The sequence below is a fragment of the Lissotriton vulgaris genome, chromosome 8 (genome assembly GCF_964263255.1).
Source record: "Lissotriton vulgaris chromosome 8, aLisVul1.2, whole genome shotgun sequence".
NCBI lineage: Eukaryota > Metazoa > Chordata > Amphibia > Caudata > Salamandridae > Lissotriton > Lissotriton vulgaris.
In genome coordinates, this window is record NC_141696.1 from 153,677,199 (window position 1) to 153,694,848 (window position 17,650).

The 17,650-nt window shown below is 44.2% G+C and overlaps 8 non-coding genes across 8 annotated transcripts; all 8 read right to left on the bottom strand.

Annotated features, from left to right (window-relative positions):
* Window positions 1-9,411: 9,411 nt before the first annotated feature.
* Window positions 9,412-9,494, bottom strand: TRNAL-AAG (transfer RNA leucine (anticodon AAG)). Its single transcript has one exon. It is a non-coding gene; the product is annotated as a tRNA-Leu (tRNA).
* Window positions 9,495-11,781: 2,287 nt separating this feature from the next.
* On the bottom strand, window positions 11,782-11,864 carry TRNAL-CAG (transfer RNA leucine (anticodon CAG)). Its single transcript has one exon. It is a non-coding gene; the product is annotated as a tRNA-Leu (tRNA).
* Window positions 11,865-12,496: 632 nt separating this feature from the next.
* Window positions 12,497-12,579, bottom strand: TRNAL-UAG (transfer RNA leucine (anticodon UAG)). The gene has a single exon. It is a non-coding gene; the product is annotated as a tRNA-Leu (tRNA).
* A 1,024-nt stretch (window positions 12,580-13,603) lies between these two features.
* TRNAL-AAG (transfer RNA leucine (anticodon AAG)) lies at window positions 13,604-13,686 on the bottom strand. The gene has a single exon. It is a non-coding gene; the product is annotated as a tRNA-Leu (tRNA).
* Window positions 13,687-14,592: 906 nt separating this feature from the next.
* Window positions 14,593-14,675, bottom strand: TRNAL-UAG (transfer RNA leucine (anticodon UAG)). The gene has a single exon. It is a non-coding gene; the product is annotated as a tRNA-Leu (tRNA).
* A 1,024-nt stretch (window positions 14,676-15,699) lies between these two features.
* Window positions 15,700-15,782, bottom strand: TRNAL-AAG (transfer RNA leucine (anticodon AAG)). The gene has a single exon. It is a non-coding gene; the product is annotated as a tRNA-Leu (tRNA).
* A 191-nt stretch (window positions 15,783-15,973) lies between these two features.
* On the bottom strand, window positions 15,974-16,056 carry TRNAL-CAG (transfer RNA leucine (anticodon CAG)). The gene has a single exon. It is a non-coding gene; the product is annotated as a tRNA-Leu (tRNA).
* A 632-nt stretch (window positions 16,057-16,688) lies between these two features.
* On the bottom strand, window positions 16,689-16,771 carry TRNAL-UAG (transfer RNA leucine (anticodon UAG)). The gene has a single exon. It is a non-coding gene; the product is annotated as a tRNA-Leu (tRNA).
* Between the last annotated feature and the right edge of the window lie 879 nt (window positions 16,772-17,650).

Sequence of the window (17,650 nt, forward strand, 5' to 3'; positions counted from 1 at the left end):
TAACTTTATGTACCACAAGCATGGCTTAGATGCCATATTGTATTTAGATTTATGGGCCGATTACACCAAGCACCTAGACGAAAGACACAGATGGCCTGTTACCGGAACATGGGATGCCGAGTGCATCATGAAGGTAGAAGAAGCATTATGGAAAAAGAAAGCTAGACAATCCCAGAAAGACGCCATAGAATTCTGGCGTAAGGAATCACATAAGCGTGCTGAGAAAGCACTCCGTAGAGAAGACAGACTTAAAGAATCAGAAAAGGCTCAAGAAAATGAATTAGTTATTGAAGGGATCCGAGTAAAAACAGAACAAATAGATCGTGCCCGAAACAATCTTGTAAACGGAATGTATCTCGCGGCCGAAGGTACACCTGAGGCCCTATCAGAATTACCGATAAATTTACCGCCACCATTAGTTCCAACTAAAGTAATGCATAAAACTACTAAAGACGTATTCTTAAATTCATATTTAGAGGATGTAGCACCAGCTTACGCCAATCTGCCTGTTCGTGCCCTGCCTACTGACAGGGATGGGGGTGGCACTACGCCCCCAGATCATGTTCCGCCAGTACCGCGACAGACCTCCCCTGTTCCGCCAGCTCCGCCACTTCCCGCACTCAAGATTGACTTACCGAAACAGGTCCTACCTGATCCTACTAAACGACAAATTCAAGTTCAGATACAGACTCCGCGGAGAGATAATGCCCAAGCATCCGCCTCAGGAGGTGCGACTGCGGGTCCTCAGACCCCGCCATTAACACACAGATTCAATTTAAGGGACACGCAGAATCCGTTCGTGTTCCAGTCTCCCCGTCTTGACGCATTAAAGGAAAACATGTCAGTTTGCAGATATGATCCAGTACCCGGAAATAACGATCTAATGATATTGGCATCACTACGATTAAGATCTGCCACTGATATCTTGCTATGCTATGTAGGAATGAAGGAGCGTCTCGATAGAATATACGAGTTTATACAGACAGGGAAAGACCCTGACAGCATCAAGGATGCCATGGATAAACAGAAAGTTGACATTCAAGCACAGATATTACGATTTTTCATAAATTGTCTAATAAGAGAACGAGACAGGCCCGAGACAGATCAAAGTGAATTAGATGGACTAACAAAGTGGGGTCAAAATATAGCTGAAGGAAAACATGACAAGGGGGCTTGCATAGCCAGTATGTACCAGAAAATTAGAAGGGCAGTGATAACGGCACATCAGAAAGGGAATGATAAAGCTTCCTCCGAGGAGGAAGAAGAACTTACAGAACAAGGAAGGACTACAGATACTATAGCGTATGTAGGTAAGGGAAACTACCTTAGGAAAGGCATCCGTCCGGAAAACAAGAGAGTTTTTCTCTCTGCTTTAACAAACCCGAATTCTTCTGAACATCAGTTCCAGGAAACTGATAAAAGGCTTCGAGACCGAATGGGGTACCATGTACTCAATTCTATGGATGAACAGGAACTAGCCCGGTCAGCCGTGTTATGGGCCGAAAACCCAGACATATATAATGACGATACGTTAGCACAGACATTCTTGAACCTTTCCCCAGACGAGCAGAAATTAGCAGGTGTATACATGATTCAGCACCTCCTCATCAAGTTCAGAAACAACCATTCCGATCCAGGTCCCTTACACGAAACATTAGAAGCACTACTCATGGATAGATGGAGAGGTTTCAGTACCAAGTTAATACAAATAATTCTAGAACAACGACGTAAATATAACACCTTCATAAGTTCTGAATATGTTCCCGCCCCGCCTCCAGAAAGAAAAACGTATCACATGCAATGCCTGAGTGGCATTGAAAGTCAGAACCCCTTACGATAAGTACACCCAGTTATGGGTGCGGATCAAGTCTTGAAGCGTGTGTATGTTCACACACCACTGACTAAGTTAGAACTGTTAGAAATGAAGAAACTAGTTCCGTGTCATGATAAAGACCCTGCAGGTTTTCACAGAGAGCTTAAAGACATGTTGTTAATGGGGGATTACACGTATGATGATATTATGAAAATATTAAAAGTACTGTTGCCCACGGGCATTTACGAGAAATTAAAGGAAAAGGATTGGGAGGTGGGAGAGACAAAGATAGCATGGGCAGAAATAGAAGACGAAGAAAGCAAACGAATCCCAGGGGTAGGCCTTGGGGATAGGACTAAAGCATTGCCCGGATTAATAGTACAGGTTTTGCCAAGATTATTGACAACTAGAAAGGAAGATTGGGATGCAATCTCGTCCTGTAAACAGAAACAAGATGAAGATACTAGTGACTTCTATTCAAGATTCGAGAAATGTTTCATTATAAATAGTGGCCTACAACCAAGCAGCGAGTCATATCCACACCTTTTCGTATCAAAATTAGTCGAGAATTCCCTACCATTAGTTAAAAATAGAGTGTATAAAGTTGAAAGTACTTGGCAGGCAAATACGCCATCCCAGATGTTACAAATGTTACAATATCATCAAAACAGAATTAGGGAAGAACAAGATCAGGAACAGAAGCGTATGAAGGACACGAAAATGAAAATGTTAGTAGCTCAGACGGTCCCAGCCGACGGTCAGAGAAAGGGTGGGGCCCAGACAAATCACAATACAGCTCCCGTTAAAGGGACATGTAATTATTGCAAGCAGCCAGGTCACTATGTACATGAATGCCCAGTCCTGAAACACAACATCTCAACAGGTAAAACTAAAGAAAGACCGCATCCGCCTAGACAAGATCAGGTCCAGCAACAGACCTCACAAAATGTACAGCCGATGCAGAATACACAGCCTATGCATGCTCCATCCCACACAGCACAGACAGTAGCAGTACCACAGCCACAGCCCATTGCCGCGACTCAGCAAGTCTCACAACAGATGTACCAGTATGCCCAATCTGCATATCCAGATTACCCCCGATACACATGAAACAGCCTAGAGAGGGAAGGTGGTTTGCCTCTTATTGAAATTCCTGTAGATCAAGAAGGTCCTTATGTACATAGTCACGTATTGGGAAAAGACAGAAAGTTTTTAATTGACACAGGGGCAAGTCGCACTACAATCAGTCACAATGAAGTCCCAGGGGCACCCCTCTCAGGCTCACAGAATGTTTCCCTTGGTTTTTCAGGACAGCCTATTGTAAATGAAGTATCAGAACCAGTACCATTGGCTGTGGGTCCATTATCACGAGTTACAGACTTGTTACTTACGAAATCATGCCCAGAAAATCTGTTATTTATTAAAACACTGAAGGCTCTAGAGCTATAATATGCTGTTCCCCGGAGGGAGTTAGACTCTTTCTACGGGATTTCAAGGGTCATTATGTTTTAAGAGAATTTGATGTCAGATTGAAAAATGTACCAGATCACTTATGGGCAAAAGGCCCAGCTGATGTAGGTTGTATGCATATCACTCCATATCGTGTTACACTCAAGACAGGAGTTGTTCTACCCAGAATCAGACAATACAAGTTACCACCCGATGCTGTAGTGGCTTTACTGAAAATCATTGAAGAGCTTATTGCCCAGGGAGTGGTCGTAGAGACCGACTCCAATATCTGTAATTCACCCATCATTCCAATTCTTAAACGTACAGACCCCAATGCACCGCCAGTATATCGGCTGGTGATTGATCTTCGAGAGCTGAACAAGTGCATCGTACCGCAGTTCCCTGTGGTCCCCGATATCTCTTCCCTATTGACTGCTATTGATTCAGAAGCAGCGTTCTTTACTGTAATTGACCTCAAGAACGCTTTCTTCAGTGTACCTATTGATCCGGAGAGCCAATATCTCTTCGGATTCAGTTTAAATGGACGAAGTTTCAAATTTTCCCGCGCACCTCAAGGATTCACAGAAAGCCCCAGCATCTATAGTCAAGCACTGAAAAGACAACTAGATTGTGTTCAAATGCCAGTTAACACCGCTTTACTGCAATACGTCGATGATCTACTGATCACCGCACGAAGTGAGCCCGAATGTGAACAAGCATCATTGACAGTTTTACATTTCCTGGCCGACAAGGGACACAAGGTGTCTCCTTCGAAGCTACAATTCTGTGTTCAGCAAGTTGTGTACTTGGGTCACTTGCTGTCCAAAGTGGGGAGACAGCTCACTCCCGATCGCATTCAGTTAATTGTAAATATGCCACGACCCCAGACACAAAAGGAAGTGCGGGCCTTTATAGGCCTCACCTCGTACTGCAGACAATGGATTCCTCAATATGCATTTCTAGCTAAACCACTCATCCAGTTAACGACGCAGGAGGCAGCAACTTCGCCTGCCCTCCCTTGGACTCAGGAACACACACAAGCCTTTGAGGAATTAAAGAAAGCATTATGCCAAGCACCAGTTTTAGCGACACCATGTTACAGCAAACCGTTCACACTTTTTGTTACAGAACGTGACGGTACAGCATTGTCTGTCCTCACTCAAGACCAAGCAGGTTCACATAAGCCTTGTGCTTATTTTTCAAGTACATTGGACTCAGTAGCCCAGGCACTCCCTGCGTGCTTAAAGTCAGTAGCAGCAACAGCGTTAGCAATCAGACAGAGCGATTCAATTGTTCTAGGTCATCAGTTAACAGTACAAGTTCCACATTCTGTAGAGGCTCTTTTAAACAGAACCCAAACTCAACACTTGACTATAGCACGTCTGACAGGTTATGAATTGACATTATTCCAGCCACACATAGAAATCAGACGTTGCAGTATCTTGAACCCAGCAACACTGTTACCTACAGTTATGACAGATCCAGTTCCGCATGATTGCATAGAGATCATTAATGCAGTAACAAAGCCCCGACGAGATTTAACAGATGTTCCATTGACAAATCCAGACCTGACACTTTATGTGGACGGTTCATGCATGAGAACAAGTACAGGGGAGTTGGTGGCCGCGTATGCCGTGACCACTGAAACTGAAGTTAAAGAAACACATCGTATTGATACACTGTCTGCTCAAGCGGCAGAGCTCATCGCTCTGACCCGAGCCTGTATTCTAGCCAAGAACAGAAATGTCAACATATACACTGATTCCCGTTATGCGTTCGGAGTCGTACACGACTTCGGCATGCTCTGGCAAGAACGAGGTTTTCTGACCTCTCATGGTGCCAAGATTCAACACGGTCCCCTCATTCAAGCATTGTTAGAAGCAATACATCTGCCTTCAGCCATATCCGTTATGAAGTGTAAAGCACATACTAAAGTCACAGATTCTGTTTCCCAGGGTAACGACCTGGCAGACCAGACAGCAAAACATACAGCACTGACCCACACTCAGACAACTGATACGACAAAGACAACTGAACAGACAAATTGTATGACAGTCAGGGATCCCGCACTAGATGTTATCGATATTCAGACACATGCTACTCCAGAAGAAATAAAGAAATGGATTGAACTAGGAGGGATCCAGACAGATCAAGGTTGGATGACGAAGGGAAAATCTACATGGTTTCTCCCTGACTCTATGGTTCAAGTCATGATAAATACAGCACATAGTCCTGCACATCTAGGAGAGAAAGCGATGTTAGACAGTCTACAAAATCTCTGGAATAATAAACACTTACGAGCAGCCGCAAAACAGAAAGTGCGCACTTGCATGATCTGTTGTCAGTTCAATCCAGGAAAAAGCGTCCCTGTAGAGCAAGGTGGATTTCATCCTCCCGATCACCCTTTTGAAGTCCTCCAGATGGATTATATCCAGATGGACCGTTGTCGAGGATTTAAATATGTTCTCGTAGTTGTCTGTGCTCTGTCCCGCTGGACCGAAGCATACCCAGTCCCAGATTACACTGCTCCGACCACTGCCAAGCAGCTGGTTCGTGAATTTTTCCCACGATACGGCCTGCCTCGTGTCGTGTACTCAGATAACGGTCAGCCATTCTCATCTGCATTAATGAAAGAAGTTTCCTTATTACTGGGATACCAGTGGAAGTTCCATTGTGTCCGACATCCCGAAGCCGCAGGCCTCGTAGAGAGGCATAACCAGACACTAAAGATCCGCCTTGCCAAAATATGTCAGGAGAAAGGGGTCGACTGGATAATAGCCCTGCCAGTGGCACTATTCTACATGAGAATGGTCGCCCATTCGAGATCAGGGCTATCCCCGTACGAGGTGGTCTTTGGCAGACCACCGAATATGTGGGGGACGCCCATTCCGAAAAAGATTACTGATGTTGATTGTAACATGTTGACAGATTACCTTGCCTCCTTGATGTCTGCACTCCAATCATGTCGTTCACAGGTTGCCGCAGCCTTCCCTGACAACACTGATGTAAAGCCACACGACGTCCGTCCTGGTGACGTTGTGCTCGTCCGCAACTTCGACAGAAAGAGTCCGCTGGAGCCCCGCTGGAAGTCCCCGAAGACCGTTCTTCTAACAACAAGGACGGCCGTGAAAATAGAAGGAAGAAAGGGGTGGGTCCACACGAGTCATATAAAAAAATTCTCTGGACTGAAACCTGATCGAGACTCGTCCACCCCCACCAAAGACTGTGTCGAACAAAAAGACTTTACAGAATCTGAACGAGAAAAGACTCCTCAAGAAAGTTATCGCATGAAATTACGATCTAGCAAGTCAGACAGTTTAATTGTTTAAGTCCTCCCCTAGGTGAATCGGTTAAATAGTTTCTGACATGTATCCCCTAGATCGAGATAGAGAGAGAGAGAGAGAGGCCAAGAAACGTACATATTGTAAATCACTTCGTAGTCACTGTATAGTGACACTATTAATCATGTTTATTCTCAGTATTCTAATCATTGTTGCTAGCATCCTGTTACCTATATATTACCCCATTTTCAAGCGTGAACATTCTGCCTATAATGTATCTGCTGAACACACTTTTAGTGAGTTACCTCCACACGAGCTTTCCTACAGACTTGCGCTGCGCAACAATACATTCATTAGTATGCTACATCATTCTCATCAAACTAACAATGCTACAAATTGCTGGATATGTGGCCGACTCCCTCCCTACCAGAATTACAAGGGAGCCCTGCCCCTCTTTCCGTATCCGTTCACTCACAATGGCTCCTGCGGAGCATGGTTTAAAATAATTAATTCCTTAGATCCTGACATTGCTGTTTTCGATGGGGGCTGGGTTTGGGGAAATCTGAACTTAGTCCTGCTCGACGTCTGTTACCCAGATAAGGAGGGACTCCCCACTAGAATAGGAACTGATCTAGAAAATGAAGTATATGGATTAGGTAATTATACAATTAGCCTTATGATTCTTACTGTCGAGTCCGAAGCCACACCAGTTTTACCCATTATGTCAGTATTGCCAGTCCCTGGTGAATTATGTATCAAGAAGAAAGGTTCAGTACACTTAGGTCATAGTAAATGCACTACTGTGGTCGAATTCAGTGATCATGGAAAATCGTCCTTTAAAGCTATCAGTCATTCTTACTTTGTTTGTGGTCATACCGCATACATACGTCTACCTCCAGATTGGGATGGTACCTGTTACATTGCATTCCTTCTGCCACCTGTTTTTCTAGCTCCTCCTGATTACCACAGAAATACTAATCTAGTAAAGAATAGACACAGAAGAGATATCCCACTTGTCGACTACACAGAAACGGCATGGGAACAGTACACCGACTTTAATAAAGGATTCTTTTTCTTTTTAGGACCTGTTCAGAATAGTAAATTAATACGCAGATTAACTAGAACACTTGAAGCAGTAGTGAATGAAACTGCCTCCGCCTTAGGTAACTTAACAGAAGAGCAGTCCGCCATGCGGGTTGTTGTCCTTCAGAATCGTCTTGTTATTGACGTCATCTTGGCAGATAGAGGTGGAGCCTGTAAGGTCATCGGGTCAAGTTGCTGTGTTTTCATACCACAAAACGCACCATCTGTATATCAAGCTATCACCCGTCTCCATAAAATTGCAAATCAGATACATCAGAATCCAGGCACCTGGACTTGGTCCGGTTGGTTCTGGACAACGTTAACAGCTTGGGGATGGAAGATCCTATCCTTCCTAGGCATTGGCCTAGTCCTAGTATTCAGCTGCTGCCTGTGCCTGCAGTGTGGGCCAGCGATTTGTGGACTGTGTGCCACGTCATGTATTGAACACTCCAGTTTTCTCTCAAAACGTAAACGAAAGAAAGAAGAACAAATGACGTTGCAAGAACAAACTGATCGATTCATGAGGATCGATATTTCATGAAGGGTCCGTAGGGAACAAGGAGGGAATGAGGAAATATAAATTTTTGGTCATGTTATGTTCCCTAGCGCGTACCCCACCGACTCCATGTACCAGCTTAAAGTGCATGTAACTTCCCTCCTGTACCAGTTATGAAGACGCAAATACATTTGCGTCCAACGTTAACTTGTCCTCTTTCAGATCCACCCTGAATGGATTATATAGTCCGTTCCTAAGTATGTTATGCCACCGTCTTTTTGTAGTACACTTTACATGTTTTTCCTGCTCTGACAGAGTAGGCCCTGAATTTCTGCCATCGAGCCTCTTTCCTGGCTCCTGACTCTGACAGCCTCTGCCCAGGCTACCTCTGTACCCGTGAACTCTGACTTACTTTCAGCGCGGCCCCTCGCGCTCAGCTCAGCCTGCTTTCTGCCAAGACTGACTATAACCTTCGAGTTATCTGTTCCGCTCCTCGAGAATGCATTCCTGCCTACTAGCTCCAGTAAACATCCTCTCCAGCTGCTGAGCCAAAGGGCCGACCTGTCTCAATGCAAGTAATTCATAGCCTCTGTTACCATGCTTCCATGGAAGGCCCCGTGCCCCACGCTTCTCATGTAGACACTTAGGCGCTTATACACGCATCCACAGTTAGCATAGAATAGCTTCTGCCCTAGAGACCTTTCCGCCCAGATAGTATGGTTCCTAAACATCAGATATCAGATACGGTAAAAGTAAAAGTTGATCTGACATGCCAGACTTCTGTCTCTTTCCGTCAGTGTAAATGTCAAGTCCCCTGCACCCCGTCAATCACACGTCATGCAGCTGCGCGCGCATCCAAGCTTCCGATTTCTGCTGACACTGCAACAATTCTGTTAGCACCACCCCTTGGTGCCACCCACTTGCGTCACCTATCAGTGACGTTTCTAGCACACACCTCTGATTCACGCCTAGTTTACGCCTCTTGATTACGTACTAGTAACACGTGCATACTGTTATCTTGTCTTCTCTCAGCTGTTACGCCTCTTACATTACTTCTTATGGTATAAAACAAGTATATAAGCTATGTAATGTCAATAAAGTTTGCTCTATCCCTTCTGACACCCCTGTGGTGGTCAGAACATGATATCCTGGTCTTGACCATTCCTTTATGAGGAATAAAACCCTTAGAAACTCTAACACCACGGACTCTGTCTTTTTTCATCCGATCTGAGTTATTATTGATTAAGTACTTACCTGCATAGAAATTAAGAGAGTAAATTAATTATTTACGTCAGAAGTGGGATTCGAACCCACGCCTCCAGGAGAGACTGCGGCCTTAACGCAGCGCCTTAGACCACTCGGCCATCCTGACCACGTTTGCTTGATCATCTACAGAGAGGGAAAGATATTGTGAACCAAAAAAAGCACACATCTTAGGTCATGAGTGGCTAGAGCAAGAAAAAAACTCACTGCACTTTTCCAAGTAGACAACCATATAAGCCCATGTGAGGGAAATGATCAGATTTTTTCTCTCTCAAGAAAAAAGTAGAGTAAACACACAATTGTCAGAAGTGGGATTTGAACCCACGCCTCCAGAAGAGACTGCGACCTGAACGCAGCGCCTTAGACCACCCGGCCACCCTGACTTGCATTTGTGGAACCTTCCACAGGCCAGACAGCCATGCAAGTGGGGTACCGAAAAGGCATGCCCTCAATTTATTTATCCTATTATAAGTACTTCCAACAGATCTTTGAACAATCCATAGAGAGCAGTACCTATGAAGAACTCTTTAGACCTTTAAGGCGTACAAAGAGAAAGTGCTTTTAACCAGCCACTTGAAAGGCCCAAAGCTGCTTTGAAATTGAGTCAACAGCCACCTCTTGGCTAGCTAAAGCAAATTCAACAAGGAATTTCAATGTCACAACATAGGGTGGAATACGCAAATCTAAGCAGCCCCTGATCACAGCCCTGAGGAAATTGCCGTAAGTGTGCTGGAGTCCAACTGTCTACCAGATGCTAGGCATTCTTCCATATTTGCATGGCCTGTCTGGCCAGGGCATACAAGAGCATGACTCTTCCAGATGAGCTCTTACATGGGTCCTATGCTCATATAGTAAGGACTGCACTTTGTCAGCAAGACTTTATACAACCGAAATATATGAGAAACCCCAGCTCTCTTGACTAGATGAGGACGGAATCACATCCCAGGTGAAGACCAACAGATGCAACTTCCATCAGATGTTAACCTGAAAAAGGAGATTACATCTCCAAAAGTCATGTCAGAAGTGGGATTCGAACCCACGTCTCCAGAGGAAACTGCGGCCTAAAGACAGCGCCTTAGACCACTCGGCCATCCTGACAGTGCAGAGTCTTAAGAAATGTATAAAAGTCACTCAGAAATTTCTGCCTCCATGCAAGCCTGAAATAATTTAAACCTTCAAACACAAGGTGCAACTTTATGCACAGGACAATAAACACAGAAGATCACATGTGAAAGCATTTCATTTCACAGGTGTACAATTTTTATGCTTTTAAAATACCTCATACCTCTCACCAGCTATTTAGGGTCCTGTATCCTACTCACAAAATTACCTTGCCTGCGACCTCTCTCTCTACACAAACAACTACTGCACAGGAAGTAGGAAGGCAGAAGGTGGGGCATATTATGCAAATGTATGCTGTCATTGTGCCTTGCAGATTCATGCAGGATTTCTAGATCCTTGCTGGATACAAGAGAGCAGACCTTGTTTCAGATCAACTGTCCCTAGCAGGGAACGTCTGAGCACATGCAGTCTTTTGCTCTCTAGCCTCTGGCCTGGGACTTACCCTCACTGGCTGAGGCGTGAATTTCTGCATACCAACGTTGCATAGATGGTACGTTTGTGGTCGGTTTGGGATGGGTGGGAGGTCAAAAGCATGGAAAAGTATGTCGCCTTCACTTCTAGTCTCCTCTTCTAGGCCTACCTGCCGTTCACTCACTCTGTCTTTGTTTCATTCTCTCCTTCCTCAACACCCCTTCTCACTCACTCGCTCTATCACTTGTGCTCTTTCCCCTTGCTCTGCATTTCATAGTGGAAACATCTCTTGAATGGAGCATTAGAAAATGAGGTTACATAAAATTAACAATCTACTTATTGGAAACCAAAAATATCACAAGACTGAATGTAACCCATTTCATTAATAAAAGGGACTTTTTAAGCACCCCCCAAAAAACACATAAAACACCACGAGTGCTAGAAGAATATTATACGAGCTTGAAGACAGAATTGGGCAAATTAATTTGCAGTTGAAACTGAAGTTTGTTACTTATTCAGATATTATATGCACTGCCAATTTTTAGCTGAGATTCTAAAAGAACTCAGAGACAAAATGGACTTAAAGTTTTGTCAGAAGTGGGATTCGAACCCACCCCTCCAGGAGAGACTGCAGCCTTAACGCAGCGCCTTAGACCACTCGGCCATCCTGACCACATTTGCTTGATCATCTACAGAGAGGGAAAGATATTGTGAACCAAAAAAAGCACACAACTTAGGTCATGAGTGGCTAGAGCAAGAAAAAAACTCACTGCACTTTTCCAAGTAGACAACCATATAAGCCCATGTGAGGGAAATGATCTGATTTTTTCTCTCCCAAGAAAAAAGTAGAGTAAACACACAATTGTCAGAAGTGGGATTTGAACCCACGCCTCCAGAAGAGACTGCGACCTGAACGCAGCGCCTTAGACCACTCGGCCATCCTGACTTGCATTTGTGGAACCTTCCACAGGCCAGACAGCCATGCAAGTGGGGTACCGAAAAGGCATGCCCTCAATTTATTTATCCTATTATAAGTACTTCCAACAGATCTTTGAACAATCCATAGAGAGCAGTACCTATGAAGAACTCTTTAGACCTTTAAGGCGTACAAAGAGAAAGTGCTATTAACCAGCCACTTGAAAGGCCCAAAGCTGCTTTGAAATTGAGTCAACAGCCACCTCTTGGCTAGCTAAAGCAAATTCAACAAGGAATTTCAATGTCACAACATAGGGTGGAATACGCAAATCTAAGCAGCCCCTGATCACAGCCCTGAGGAAATTGCCGTAAGTGTGCTGGAGTCCAACTGTCTACCAGATGCTAGGCATTCTTCCATATTTGCATGGCCTGTCTGGCCAGGGCATACAAGAGCATGACTCTTCCAGATGAGCTCTTACATGGGTCCTATGCTCATATAGTAAGGACTGCACTTTGTCAGCAAGACTTTATACAACCGAAATATATGAGAAACCCCAGCTCTCTTGACTAGATGAGGACGGAATCACATCCCAGGTGAAGACCAACAGATGCAACTTCCATCAGATGTTAACCTGAAAAAGGAGATTACATCTCCAAAAGTCATGTCAGAAGTGGGATTCGAACCCACGCCTCCAGAGGAGACTGCGGCCTAAACACAGCGCATTAGACCACTCGGCCATCCTGACAGTGCAGAGTCTTAAGAAATGTATAAAAGTCACTCAGAAATTTCTGCCTCCATGCAAGCCTGAAATAATTTAAACCTTCAAACACAAGGTGCAACTTTATGCACAGGACAATAAACACAGAAGATCACATGTGAAAGCATTTCATTTCACAGGTGTACAATTTGTATGCTTTTAAAATACCTCATACCTCTCACCAGCTATTTAGGGTCCTGTATCCTACTCACAAAATTACCTTGCCTGCGACCTCTCTCTCTACACAAACAACTACTGCACAGGAAGTAGGAAGGCAGAAGGTGGGGCATATTATGCAAATGTATGCTGTCATTGTGCCTTGCAGATTCATGCAGGATTTCTAGATCCTTGCTGGATACAAGAGAGCAGACCTTGTTTCAGATCAACTGTCCCTAGCAGGGAACGTCTGAGCACATGCAGTCTTTTGCTCTCTAGCCCCTGGCCTGGGACTTACCCTCACTGGCTGAGGCGTGAATTTCTGCATACCAACGTTGCATAGATGGTACGTTTGTGGTCGGTTTGGGATGGGTGGGAGGTCAAAAGCAGGGAAAAGTATGTCGCCTTCACTTCTAGTCTCCTCTTCTAGGCCTACCTGCCGTTCACTCACTCTGTCTTTGTTTCATTCTCTCCTTCCTCAACACCCCTTCTCACTCACTCGCTCTATCACTTGTGCTCTTTCCTCTTGCTCTGCATTTCATAGTGGAAACATCTCTTGAATGGAGCATTAGAAAATGAGGTTACATAAAATTAACAATCTACTTATTGGAAACCAAAAATATCACAAGACTGAATGTAACCCATTTCATTAATAAAAGGGACTTTTTAAGCACCCCCCAAAAAACACATAAAACACCACGAGTGCTAGAAGAATATTATACGAGCTTGAAGACAGAATTGGGCAAATTAATTTGCAGTTGAAACTGAAGTTTGTTACTTATTCAGATATTATATGCACTGCCAATTTTTAGCTGAGATTCTAAAAGAACTCAGAGACAAAATGGACTTAAAGTTTTGTCAGAAGTGGGATTCGAACCCACGCCTCCAGGAGAGACTGCGGCCTTAACGCAGCGCCTTAGACCACTCGGCCATCCTGACCACATGTGCTTGATCATCTACAGAGAGGGAAAGATATTGTGAACCAAAAAAAGCACACATCTTAGGTCATGAGTGGCTAGAGCAAGAAAAAAACTCACTGCACTTTTCCAAGTAGACAACCATATAAGCCCATGTGAGGGAAATGATCAGATTTTTTCTCTCTCAAGAAAAAAGTAGAGTAAACACACAATTGTCAGAAGTGGGATTTGAACCCACGCCTCCAGAAGAGACTGCAACCTGAACGCAGCACCTTAGACCACTCGGCCATCCTGAATTGCATTTGTGGAACCTTCCACAGGCCAGACAGCCATGCAAGTGGGGTACCGAAAAGGCATGCCCTCAATTTATTTATCCTAATATAAGTACTTCCAACAGATCTTTGAACAATCCATAGAGAGCAGTACCTATGAAGAACTCTTTAGACCTTTAAGGCGTACAAAGAGAAAGTGCTATTAACCAGCCACTTGAAAGGCCCAAAGCTGCTTTGAAATTGAGTCAACAGCCACCTCTTGGCTAGCTAAAGCAAATTCAACAAGGAATTTCAATGTCACAACATAGGGTGGAATACGCAAATCTAAGCAGCCCCTGATCACAGCCCTGAGGAAATTGCCGTAAGTGTGCTGGAGTCCAACTGTCTACCAGATGCTAGGCATTCTTCCATATTTGCATGGCCTGTCTGGTCAGGGCATACAAGAGCATGACTCTTCCAGATGAGCTCTTACATGGGTCCTATGCTCATATAGTAAGGACTGCACTTTGTCAGCAAGACTTTATACAACCGAAATATATGAGAAACCCCAGCTCTCTTGACTAGATGAGGACGGAATCACATCCCAGGTGAAGACCAACAGATGCAACTTCCATCAGATGTTAACCTGAAAAAGGAGATTACATCTCCAAAAGTCATGTCAGAAGTGGGATTCGAACCCACGTCTCCAGAGGAGACTGCGGCCTAAACACAGCGCCTTAGACCACTCGGCCATCCTGACAGTGCAGAGTCTTAAGAAATGTATAAAAGTCACTCAGAAATTTCTGCCTCCATGCAAGCCTGAAATAATTTAAACCTTCAAACACAAGGTGCAACTTTATGCACAGGACAATAAACACAGAAGATCACATGTGAAAGCATTTCATTTCACAGGTGTACAATTTTTATGCTTTTAGAATACCTCATACCTCTCACCAGCTATTTAGGGTCCTGTATCCTACTCACAAAATTACCTTGCCTGCGACCTCTCTCTCTACACAAACAACTACTGCACAGGAAGTAGGAAGGCAGAAGGTGGGGCATATTATGCAAATGTATGCTGTCATTGTGCCTTGCAGATTCATGCAGGATTTCTAGATCCTTGCTGGATACAAGAGAGCAGACCTTGTTTCAGATCAACTGTCCCTAGCAGGGAACGTCTGAGCACATGCAGTCTTTTGCTCTCTAGCCCCAGGCCTGGGACTTACCCTCACTGGCTGAGGCGTGAATTTCTGCATACCAACGTTGCATAGATGGTACGTTTGTGGTCGGTTTGGGATGGGTGGGAGGTCAAAAGCAGGGAAAAGTATGTCGCCTTCACTTCTAGTCTCCTCTTCTAGGCCTACCTGCCGTTCACTCACTCTGTCTTTGTTTCATTCTCTCCTTCCTCAACACCCCTTCTCAATTACTCGCTCTATCACTTGTGCTCTTTCCCCTTGCTCTGCATTTCATAGTGGAAACATCTCTTGAATGGAGCATTAGAAAATGAGGTTACATAAAATTAACAATCTACTTATTGGAAACCAAAAATATCACAAGACTGAATGTAACCCATTTCATTAATAAAAGGGACTTTTTAAGCACCCCCCAAAAAACACATAAAACACCACGAGTGCTAGAAGAATATTATACGAGCTTGAAGACAGAATTGGGCAAATTAATTTGCAGTTGAAACTGAAGTTTGTTACTTATTCAGATATTATATGCACTGCCAATTTTTAGCTGAGATTCTAAAAGAACTCAGAGACAAAATGGACTTAAAGTTTTGTCAGAAGTGGGATTCGAACCCACGCCTCCAGGAGAGACTGCGACCTTAATGCAGCGCCTTAGACCACTCGGCCATCCTGACCACATTTGCTTGATCATCTACAGAGAGGGAAAGATATTGTGAACCAAAAAAAGCACACAACTTAGGTCATGAGTGGCTAGAGCAAGAAAAAAACTCACTGCACTTTTCCAAGTAGACAACCATATAAGCCCATGTGAGGGAAATGATCTGATTTTTTCTCTCCCAAGAAAAAAGTAGAGTAAACACACAATTGTCAGAAGTGGGATTTGAACCCACGCCTCCAGAAGAGACTGCGACCTGAACGCAGCGCCTTAGACCACTCGGCCATCCTGACTTGCATTTGTGGAACCTTCCACAGGCCAGACAGCCATGCAAGTGGGGTACCGAAAAGGCATGCCCTCAATTTATTTATCCTATTATAAGTACTTCCAACAGATCTTTGAACAATCCATAGAGAGCAGTACCTATGAAGAACTCTTTAGACCTTTAAGGCGTACAAAGAGAAAGTGCTATTAACCAGCCACTTGAAAGGCCCAAAGCTGCTTTGAAATTGAGTCAACAGCCACCTCTTGGCTAGATAAAGCAAATTCAACAAGGAATTTCAATGTCACAACATAGGGTGGAATACGCAAATCTAAGCAGCCCCTGATCACAGCCCTGAGGAAATTGCCGTAAGTGTGCTGGAGTCCAACTGTCTACCAGATGCTAGGCATTCTTCCATATTTGCATGGCCTGTCTGGCCAGGGCATACAAGAGCATGACTCTTCCAGATGAGCTATTACATGGGTCCTATGCTCATATAGTAAGGACTGCACTTTGTCAGCAAGACTTTATACAACCGAAATATATGAGAAACCCCAGCTCTCTTGACTAGATGAGGACGGAATCACATCCCAGGTGAAGACCAACAGATGCAACTTCCATCAGATGTTAACCTGAAAAAGGAGATTACATCTCCAAAAGTCATGTCAGAAGTGGGATTCGAACCCACGCCTCCAGAGGAGACTGCGGCCTAAACACAGCGCCTTAGACCACTCAGCCATCCTGACAGTGCAGAGTCTTAAGAAATGTATAAAAGTCACTCAGAAATTTCTGCCTCCATGCAAGCCTGAAATAATTTAAACCTTCAAACACAAGGTGCAACTTTATGCACAGGACAATAAACACAGAAGATCACATGTGAAAGCATTTCATTTCACAGGTGTACCATTTTTATGCTTTTAGAATACCTCATACCTCTCACCAGCTATTTAGGGTCCTGTATCCTACTCACAAAATTACCTTGCCTGCGACCTCTCTCTCTACACAAACAACTACTGCACAGGAAGTAGGAAGGCAGAAGGTGGGGCATATTATGCAAATGTATGCTGTCATTGTGCCTTGCAGATTCATGCAGGATTTCTAGATCCTTGCTGGATACAAGAGAGCAGACCTTGTTTCAGATCAACTGTCCCTAGCAGGGAACGTCTGAGCACATGCAGTCTTTTGCTCTCTAGCCCCTGGCCTGGGACTTACCCTCACTGGCTGAGGCGTGAATTTCTGCATACCAACGTTGCATAGATGGTACGTTTGTGGTCGGTTTGGGATGGGTGGGAGGTCAAAAGCAGGGAAAAGTATGTCGCCTTCACTTCTAGTCTCCTCTTCTAGGCCTACCTGCCGTTCACTCACTCTGTCTTTGTTTCATTCTCTCCTTCCTCAACACCCCTTCTCACTCACTCGCTCTATCACTTGTGCTCTTTCCCCTTGCTCTGCATTTCATAGTGGAAACATCTCTTGAATGGAGCATTAGAAAATGAGGTTACATAAAATTAACAATCTACTTATTGGAAACCAAAAATATCACAAGACTGAATGTAACCCATTTCATTAATAAAAGGGACTTTTTAAGCACCCCCCAAAAAACACATAAAACACCACGAGTGCTAGAA